This window comes from Stegastes partitus, unplaced genomic scaffold, assembly GCF_000690725.1.
Source record: "Stegastes partitus isolate 25-593 unplaced genomic scaffold, Stegastes_partitus-1.0.2 Scaffold32, whole genome shotgun sequence".
Classification (NCBI taxonomy): Eukaryota; Metazoa; Chordata; class Actinopteri; family Pomacentridae; genus Stegastes; species Stegastes partitus.
Window position 1 is genome coordinate 1 of NW_007577763.1, and position 10,856 is coordinate 10,856.

The following is a 10,856-nucleotide window of genomic DNA, read 5'->3' on the forward strand; positions in this document are numbered from 1 at the left end:
AATTTTGGTGAGTTTTCGAGTATGTTTAGGGCCTCAAAAACGCGTGTCTTTGGCACGAATAATAATAATAATCCGAGCAGTTCCAATAGGGTCTTCGCACCCTTTTGGGTGCTCGGACCCTAATAATAATAATAATAATCCGAGCAGTTCCAATAGGGTCTTCGCACCCTTTTGGGTGCTCGGACCCTAATTAAACACAGTCCCATATATTAGCAGTTGTGTGGTCCAGCACCTCCTACCTGCTTTAGCAGCATTTCCCAGTGTGCTTTCCTCCTCCACGGTGGCTGTGCTGGTCTTTAACGGGGTCACATCCCCCCCTGTTGGTTTTAAAGAGAATCATGACACTAGACTCAGCTGTTGTGACCACAGCGGGTGGGAGGGGAGCTGTGACGGAGACCAGGGTTCAGGATTCAAGATGGAAACATGGACAATGAGATTGTCATGAAATTGCATTTGTCTGGTGACTTTGATTAAACTGGAGAAGAACAGAGGAAACTACCTGTGCTGATGTTTACCTGCACAGAGGAGCGTCACCTGAGGCTGTAGATTGGCCACGTGATAAAAAGGGACAAATGTGTTCTTTGTCTGTGCTTTACCGTCCACAGGCTGCCGTTTACACCATCACACCCACTGGTCTGTGATCCAATCTGCTGTGGAGAGCAGAGCTTTAATTACAGGGAAGATTGCCTTTAGTCCCATTGTCTCTATCTTGGCACTAAATCCCTGAAGTGGAATCATCCTCTACTCTAATCCCTAATCTTGTTTTCTCCCTCACACTCACTTTCTGAGGCAGCCTGCTGTGGTTACATGTCTGTGGAGGATCCTCCCTCATCCTTTGCCCTCCCTGTGACTCCGGCTGCTCTTTTGTCATCCACCTTGTTGTCCCAGGTGTAGGTTTGATTGTTGTGTTGTCAGCACAGAATAAACGACTTGTAGCTAAAACATTACAATAAAAACGTGGATGCAGTTTGTCTCCATTTTTGGTAGAACTGAGCTATCACCATCCGGTCAGACAGCCAACAGAGGTCGATGTAGATGTGCTGCTCTCACAAGCAGAACAGAAGGCCTAATGGCTGGATCTGGAGGGGGAGGAAGTGGGAAGGACGAGTCATCAATCATGCTGTCACTGCTTTATTTGCAATCATTTCTATCATGTGCTTTCTCTATTTTTATCTCCACTCTCTATTTCCCAGCCCCGTGCCACTCCATCTTCCACGCCTTTCCTTTTATGTTCTTCAAGTGCAAAACAATTGCAGCGTTTCCTCACTAAGTGCTTCCAACCTGTTTTATTTTTGTCACATTGTGTTTCTCTTTCTCCTCCTCATCTCTTGAGCTTTTAACACCGAGGCTTATTGGAGAATCAATGAGAAGGAGAGGAGGAGAAAAGAGCTGGAGGAGGGGGAGGAACACTGTGGAGGATGGGGAGAAGAGGAGGCAGTGACCCAGATAATGCAATGAAGTGAATCAAAATGAGCCTCCTCCATCCTGGTAGACCTGAGCTTCTACCCATCCAGCCCTCAATCCTGAACATCTAGTCTCAGCGGGTCAGATCTGAACTGAAAGATTTGTGCTCTTCCAGTAACATGCAGTGAGCGTGGAGGGCATGGAGGAGTCGCTGTCATCCTGATTTGACACCTTATGTCAAGGTTTTTGAGGCTCTTGGGGCTGTGTCGCAGCAACACATCACATCTTTCACCTTCTTTACCCTTCATGACCCTCTTCTGATTTCCTTTTTACCATCATCCATCACACACTCCCTCCTCCCCCAGCAGCTGAGCCCAGCTTCCAGAGGAGGCAGCAGAACATGGAGATGGTCAGGGGTTGTTTTGCAGCAGATCCTGTGTAGGAACAGAGAGACACATATTATTCTAGATGCTATCTAATATCCAACTAGACATACACACACTGGAGCTACAGCCGAGCGTCTATCGATCCTTATTAATTTCAGAGTAATTGATCGATTGGTGGTGACCTTAAGTATTCATCAAGCAGCCAGTAACTCGTCTGACAGCTGCTAGGCAGGGCGCATGCGCTTGACAAGGCAAGGCAGTCTACTACGTCAAGTTACCCGGATCTAGAGAAGACGACACAGGAAGTTCTGAGATTTCCCTACAAAAATAAAGGCACAAAATTGTCCCCTTTAAAAAGATAGTGTCATTTATTGTCTGAAAGGGTCTTCAATGTGGCGGAAATTGCAAAACTAAAAATCCAAGCGCTTTGAAAACGTGCTGTGGGAACTTTGCTCTTCAAACAGACAGCGACAAATGATTATTTACAGTTTATATCTGGCCTCTTGAGGATGTCCTTTATTTTGAAAAAAGTAGAGACCAGATGTGTTTGGTCATTCTTGGTACCTTGACGCTAGCGGGGCAACCAGGCAACCACCGGAGCAATAACCCCGGGAGCTCCGCGGTAGTCCCTGCCCTGAATGATGTCCGCTGTCCCGGCGTGTCGCTCTCCGAGGTGACCGAGGTCTGAGCAGCAGCAGCCGGCATGGCGCTGGTCACCGTCCAGCGGTCGCCGACGCCGAGCACCACCTCCAGCCCCTGTGTGTCTGTAAGTACCGGCGGCTTTGACGTCTTGGCTCGGTTCCTGTGGGTCGGTGGAGGTTCAGCGGGAGGCTAGCTGGGTAGCAGCTAGCATCACAGTCCCGAGGGAAGGAGGCTGGCCTCGGACTTACTCAGTCCAGTTTACTGACTCGGTTTCATGCGGAAGTAGTTCAGAACTTTGCCTGGTATTGTTAGCAGGTGAAGCTCATGCTAGCCCACTTACTGAACCAGAACACAGAACCGAACCAGACATCCTGGGGAGTGACCCACAGCAGAACCGCTGTTACAACGGAGCTGCTGTCCTGCTATCTCCTCTGGATGGAGGTGTTCTGGTGCTGTGGCTCCGAGATAAGACCCAGCCCCCCCATGGCTGGGATCAGCTGCCCTTTACAGGGACTGGTTCTGGTGCTGGTTCTAGTGCTGGTGCTGGCTGGACGTTAGAGACACACCTGAGGCCCAACACCAGCTGGAGGAGAGCTGAGATACATGCAGCCAGGATGCTGCAGGTACCAAGCCTGAAGAACCTGAAGAACAAACCACCAGAGGCTCTACAGACATCTGGTGCTGGTAGTGACTGGAGGTCCAGTCTGGGCTAAGGGAGTGTGAGAAAGTTAAAATAGTGTGTTATTTGCGCCATCTGATAAAAAACCCAGCTAATGCCATCATTAAACCTCTGCAGTGTTCATCACGTGATGGGATTTGGACCCATCGTTAAGATCTGACAGCTGTGTATCGGATCAAAGAAACAGTCCACATGAATTCTGATCTGAGCTGATGTGTTCTGAGACCCAGCGTTGTAGCTTTGAGGCAGCGATCTCAGCTGAGGCCACCAGCTGCTTGTCATGAGACCGTTTCCTGACGGAGCAGCCATGTGAGCTGTGTGAGATGTCTGAGGGAGGAACGGGGCAGAACCAGGAGTGGACGGGTAGCAGAGCCCTGTGATGGGAGCAGTCATGTGAGCTGTGTGAGATGTCTGAGGGAGGAACGGGCCAGAACCAGGAGAGGACGGGTAGCAGAGCCCTGTGTGGAGTAGTGACCGTCCACCAGCCCTCAAACAGAGATGAGCAGTCACAAGGTCCACTGCTGGAATGCCACTTCCACTTGTGCATGTGTGTGATAAGCTCTTTCTGAGCGTGTTATCAGCACTTGGGTAAATTGGTTTCACCGGTTCCAGTGTACTGACCCGATGCTGATACGACCCGCATCCTTCCCCCAGCCCAGCGGGGAGTAGCCTCCCTACGCTGGAGACACTAATCTGCCTAGCAGCACACGCCATCCCCCGCTTCCATTGGCTGTACGACCGCTCCTACACATCTGTGCATGGTAACCATGGAGACGAGCTCGCACCCAGCCATGACCGTCTTATTATGGTCTGTTGTTATAAACACGAATGGGAGGCATACGACCCCGACACACACCAGCAGCATGTGAGGCTCTGCAGGTTTAATGGTGCGCTGGTATCACGTCTTCTGAACCTGCTGAGCAAAGCGGTTTGTCAGGTGTGTGTGTGTGCATATGTGTGTGTGTGTGTGCATATGTGTGTGTGTGTGTGTGTGTAGGACTTCTACATGGACCTCTGTGTCTCCTGTCTTATGGTCTGTGTGGAGGACGGCTGTCTGTCTGCTGGTGAGGCCTCATCATGTCTGAGCTAAAGGACTCAGGAACAGAAGACAACACCACCAGTCCTCCTCCAGCTTCTGACCCAACCTACTGCTTCCTTCCTCATCCATCATTGTCCATCATCAGCGTTCACCAGCGTCTCTTCTGTCGTCCAGCGTCTGAGCGTGACCATCCTCACTGCGTGGATGTAACAGGATGACAGATTGATGCCAAAGAGAAAGTTTGGAGGGATTACAGAAACAGGCTGGGATTAAAACTGTGCATGGCAAACTCTGTTGGTCTCAGTGGTGGGGGAGGATGATTGCATTTTGGGAAGAGACAGACGGAGGGTGGAGGGGCACTCGTCTGCTTCAGCCTTATCCCTGCTTCCTACTCTGAGCTCACCTAAAACACCACGCTGGCCCTGCCTGGCCACCGATGAGAGGGTTAATGCAGACGCCCTGGCTGCCAGCCGGTCCAGCAACACGTTATTACTTGTTAGGATGAATGGACTGATGCAGATAGCCACACAGGCCCTTTGGACAGTGTGATGCACAGTGTTGTCTCTGAAATGCTTCCTGCTGGTGTGAATGCAAGTGTTGAATAAATGTTCTCATAACGTTTTGTGGCTTCTGTGTGCCTCTCTAGGAGTCGGGGAGTGGTGAGGACGACCGGCGCTCCCAGCCCAGGAGGTAACTCTGCAGCAGCTCCTCCTTTCACACCCTCCATTCATCTGTGCACAGTGTAGGCTGGGAGTCGGGCCACTAGGGGGAGACAGCACATCACTGTTCATGTGTATCCACCAGCGCTGAGGCTTCTGCTAACAGCTGCTGAACACACAGCACACAACTCTTTACTTGATCTGTTAGAGGCCAACGTACGGAAGAAATAAATAAAAACAGACTTTCTCTAGTCTTGAGTCGATATGAATCTGCTGAAACTGTTCCTGTTTATTCCAGACTGTAACCTGTTGACTGTCATCCAGGTGTAGGTCAGATTCCCTCTAAAACTAACTGACAGACTACTCACCTGTTAAAACACAGAGAAAATCATTTATTCTAAGTCAGGAACGTATTCACATATATTTTTTTATTGCTCATTGCTTGTGAAACACAGTAAATTTCACTGTGTTCAATACAGTCTGAACAACTTTGTGAAACAGGTTTAAAAATAGACTCCTGTTTGTCAGGCAGAAACACAAAGGCTCTTTGTTGGTGCTTTTTTTTCAATATGTGGCCTTCCCCTGATGTCACTGCTGCTTTGGATTTGCATGATTCTGCTCTAATGGCTGTGGTGGAGTCAATCATTAGCTGTTGACGTATCTTCATAAGAGACGTCACCGCTGTTATTGTCCTGTTGTTTAGATGACTCAGGTGGCTCTTGTCCTGTTTAATCCTTTGCCAAGGCCCTTTCAGAGCTGGAGTGAAGCTCACTTTCCTCAGTGAGCACAAGACGAGAGCTGTACGTTGTCTCTCCTATATCCAGCTATTGTTGACCTGAGTGCACAGAAGACCACCTTGGACTCACCCAGTCCTTTATCACAGTAAAGCTTCTCCCGACACTAGTCTGCCCACGGAGACACCATCACTGGAGAGGGAGTGGAGCATCAACCTGTAGTGGGGCTTGTAGGCTAATCTAAACTCAGTCTGACTCGTCTGTCTGAGTCAGGCTTTTATGAGTAATAAGTCATATTTTTAAGTCTGTTCTTGTTATTGCTGTGTTCTGTTTCATGCTGCAGATGTGCTCCAGCTGAGCTCAGCTTCAGACGGACACTTCATGTCCTAAGAGGCTCTGGTCTGAGCGAGACATCTTCCTGTCAGGAGGACAGATAAGACAGGTTGAAGGACATTTGATCAGAGCACCCAACACACCGACAGATGATGATGATGAGTCGAGTCTGAACCAGATACCTGCTGCTCTGGACCGGTGTTGTCTCAGCTTTAACCGCTAAAAGCAGTGCAGCGATTTCAACAGACGGAGACTGAACTCCTGCAGCTGCGTCATTTTCTTTTTCTCCACCTTTAGACTCTGGCCCAGGCCCAGGATCACTCAGATTTCATTCATGCGTGTCTTGGACCCTTTCACACTCCGCGAGCCCTGTGAGACTCTGCCTGGCAAAATCAGACACATCTGAAAACAGCAGCTCAGGCTCCCACTGGTCTGCAGTGAGGAGGGTCACAGCCTTCAGTCCTAGCAGGACGCTGAGCACTAACGGTCAGGCCTGAGAAATCTTCTTCTGGCTCAAAAAGTCGAGTTATCAGTTTTCAGCAGCATCTCAACCAGCTGCATGTTGATGGAGGAGTCGGGAGTTCTGGAGAAACATTGCTGATGTTGAATTCGTCACAGTGGGCCAGATTTCTGCTCTTCTTCCTCCCCGACCCCTCTTCCCCCGTCCTGTGCAGAGCATGAACATGTTCAGGAGGCATGTGCACGGCGGTGTGTGGATCTCAGCCACTTTCTGAGCCAGACACACGAGTGTTCTTCTAGCACACACAAGACCTTGAGATGATCACTAGACTTGATAAGCAGTGCCAGTCTTCCATAGAAGCTTCCTGCACCACCTAGCATTCAACCGAATATCCCTGAAAGAGAAGTTTCTGATCTCTGGGTCAACAACACGTGAACTAACATGAACACGGGGCATCTGTACTGCCAGCAGCAATATCAAAATCCCACACAAACCATAAAGCCATAACCTCAGTGTGTGATTGATAAGACGGTGTTGTTAGGCTGGAGTCGGGTGGAGCTCCCCCCGTCATGGAACATGGTAGAAAAGGTTTTGGTGTTTGTCATATATATCTGAAAACTGAAACATGATGACATCACTCCTGCCTTGCACACACCCCATAATGACATGTGGTCCCAATTATCTGTTAGGTAATAAGTCAGAGCAGCTGCTGAAGTTCTACCCACGGATGAGCGTGCACACACACACACACACACACACACACACACACACAATCACACACACACACTCTGATGTTATATTGCGCCGTTTGGCTCTGTTAGCTGCCGTTCTGGACCCACTCTGCAGACGTGCCGGGTGCAGCCCAGGCCCGGCTGACTGACCCTGATGTGTGTTACATAAGAGCAGGGTCCCGCTAAGCCCCCACCCCTCGTATGGATTCAGGCACATCGTGGAGGCCGCTGAGGCTGAGGGGAACGTCTGCAGTGCAGCAGGGTTTTCTCTCCAGCTTGATTTCTTGCTCTTCTCCAGAGTTTTTGTCTCTTTTCTCTGTCACTTCATTCAGCTGACTATTCACTGACTCCCACAGTATCTCTGGCTCTTGTTCTCTCTTTCACATAGACACCAACAGCTGTCTCCACCTCCTGCGCCTCACCAATGAAGGATAACACTGCTGCAGTGCAATAATGAACCTCTGCTACACACTGCTGCCTGAGGACTGACACTGACTGTCAAGGACAGTGGTGGAAAAACTTGTTTCTTTTCTGTGCAGAGTTATGAAACCAAAATCTGAAAGGTTTTCATTTTGTTCTAAGTGAGTCTTTAGGTGGTGAACGCAGATGATGAATTTGTTCTGCTTCCTGCTCTTCTGATGAGCTTCTGTAGCAATAACACATCACCACAGAGCTGTCGAAGCTGGATCACTGGATCACAGGACTGAAGCTCGCTCTGTCAGTGTTCATGTTTAGCTTCTTGAAGAGCACCTTTCACACATTTGATTGGTAAATATTTATTCACCCTAAGCCCTGTGCACACCTGCAGCTGTGTCACCTGGTTGTGTAATGTTCAGTGTAAGGACCACTATGAGAACAAACCAAACTCCACATCACTCACTGCTTTATTTGCTTTAACACTACTTAATCTTGCACCTGTCCTATCTAGAGAACCAAGGTGCAGAAGGTTTGCTGTGGTAAAACACCTGCAGCAGCTCTTTCTCCCTGTTTGCTTGTGAAACACAACATGTAGCAGCACCACACTGCCTTAGCAGGAGCTGGGTCAGTGCATAGTGTCTGTTGAAGTCAAAAGCAGGCTGAGACAGAGAGCTGTTGTTCAGCCTGCCCTGACCTTGTCTGTCCATTGTGTGCGTACTGAGCAGCATTTCCTGTACAGAGTGAACACAGGTCATTGTATTGTCTGGTGAGAGGTAGAGTTTCTGTTATCGAGTCGGCTGTTGGCTTTCACAAAAAGCACTGTGAGTTACTTCATCTTGTTTAACAGGCTGTAGAATTCACTTTGGTGTGCAGAAGACTTACCCAATCATCCCAGCACACTAACCTAATGCGCTGTGACAGCCGACTAGGTGAACCCATTCGTCCCACAAGTCTCTTCCTGTTTGGTGTTTGTGTTATGGACTCGTACAGCAGCACTGATCCAGGTGCACACAGGCCGAGCAGGTTCATCAGGCCAAGAATTTAATGAGCCTGCTATCAGAACAAGACGGGCAAGATGCAGTAACGACAAAGAGCCAAGGGCAAGCTCCGCGAACACACACTCCTCATGTGGAGACATGCTCTGTGGGTTTACACCCAACGCTAGAGCCCTCACCTGCTGCCTGTCCTCCTCCTGTATACCTGCTGCTGACGCTCGGAGCTCTCCCTGCCCTACATAGGTGACTGCATTCACAGATATGTGTCAGGTTCCCACCGCTAACAGCGCGCTGTATGTAGGTCACACGCCCATACATTCAGCATTTCATTCATAAGCTGTTGGTGCACAAAGTGTGACACTGTGATTGTTTCTTTAATTGTAGTGGAGATTTAATCCTAAATGATCTAATGTTGCAAGTAATGAAGGAATCTAAGGATGGTTGACAGGACACAGGACAGCAGGGCTTAGTGACGGTGAGCCGCAAGAATATCTAATACATGTACAAGAAATACGCAGGTGCTGAGGGATTAAATGGATGCTTGATCAGTCGTGTTGTGATTAGGTCTAATGGCAAAGTTCATGATGTGATATAACAAACAACTGAAGAATGAGTGTAGCTCATAAATGAAGAGCAGATGCAGCAGAGTTACCTTTATGAAAACACAGCATGTGTAGCTCTGAGCTACATGGGGATGATCAGTGTATCAGATATACAGACAGCACAGCTACACTCAGATATACGGTCCGAAACACAACAACACATGGATCTCAGCCGGTCTTCCTAGCTGCGGTTTGTCTGGGTTGCTGTAAGCAGACTTCTTTGGCCAACAAGTCAATCTTTGTCTTCTTATCTGCCTGTTCAGAGGCTCCTCGGTCTCCAAAGTTAGGAGCAAACATTTGAACTAGAGGCGTTGTAGCCCAGCCTGTACTTCAGTATTTTAATGTGTGTTTGGCCGCTGCTACAAGTCGATCACCTTCAGAAACGACATTTAAAAATGGAAGATGAGTGTTTGTGTTCATCTGACTGCAGTGTGGCTGTCAGCAGCTCCAGAAGCTCCAGTGACCTGGTGCATCCTGATGCAGGACGGTAGCCCGTCTCCAGCGCCGGCGACCCGCTGGCCTCTCGTGTCTGCCCGTTTCCTCAAAGTGACAAAGAAAGCATGCTGCAGAAGACCATTGCGCAACTTGTCCAGGGCTCCAAACGCCACAACATGCTCTCAGGTTACAGCCCACAGACAAATGAGCTTCTACTGAGAGCTGGTAAATCTGGTGACTCTGAACAGAACCACAGGACGGAGCAGCAGAGTGGAGTGATCTGGTGTCGGGGGGAAGGCGAGACGGAGCCGAGCACAGGTGTCGGTCTGTTCCTCCTGGATGTGATGCAACCAGTTTAGCTGTCGGCAGAACACGTGTGGAGCGTTACAACATGGACACGCTGTGGGCTGCTGCACTATATCTCCTTAGAAATGTCCAGGGGTCTGTTTCACAAAGCAGGTTTAGTGAAAACTCTGAGTCTGTTAACCCTGAAATGAGGGAGAGTTTTTTGGTGCAGCATTCATTGTTTAGAGCATTCATTGTTTAGAGAAACACCTCCAGGGCGTTGTGTTGATGTTTGAAGTCTCTGCATCAGGACTCAGTTCAGATGAGCCATTCATGGATGTGAGTTTGATCAGTTTTGAAAACAAACCCATCGATCAGCATCAATATGAAAACATCAGTCTGTTGATTTACTGAGTAGAACACGTGTTATGGACGGCTAGTTTGGTTGTGGATAATTTCTCTGTAACAGAGTTGTTTGGTCTAAAGAATGGCTGAGACATGTTGATCAGTGTTTGCCAGAAACCCGGGAGGACGTTCTGAAGCGTCTGGTTCTGTCACAACCAGAACCTTCAGGTTACTGTCATGGAGGAGGAAAATATCCACGTTTAAGAAGCTGCAAACAGAGAATTCAGACTTTTCTTTTCTTTTTTTAATTATTATTACTATTATTAAATAAAATACTCAGATCCATTAACTGACACTCAAATAGTTGCTGATTAATTTAATTGTTGATTACTAATCAGTTAGTTGTTGTACTGGATAAAGTCCAAACTGGCTACCGTTGGCTGTTGAGGAAACTAGACTCAAGTTGTGTTTGAAGCTTTGCTGAACTTGTGATTTGATAGAATTCACCTCCTGCAGAGTTTGGATTTAGTTGTTTTTAGCTGATTTATTTATTTTTTTTAATAAGATAAAACTGTTAGAAGTGGACTACAGATTCCATAACAGAACATCAGTGTGATGAGGAGAGGATGCAGAGATGCTCCTCAGCCTCACAGGAACAGTTCACCAGCATCACCACAGCTGCAGCAGCTGACATGGTCTGAATGCTGCCG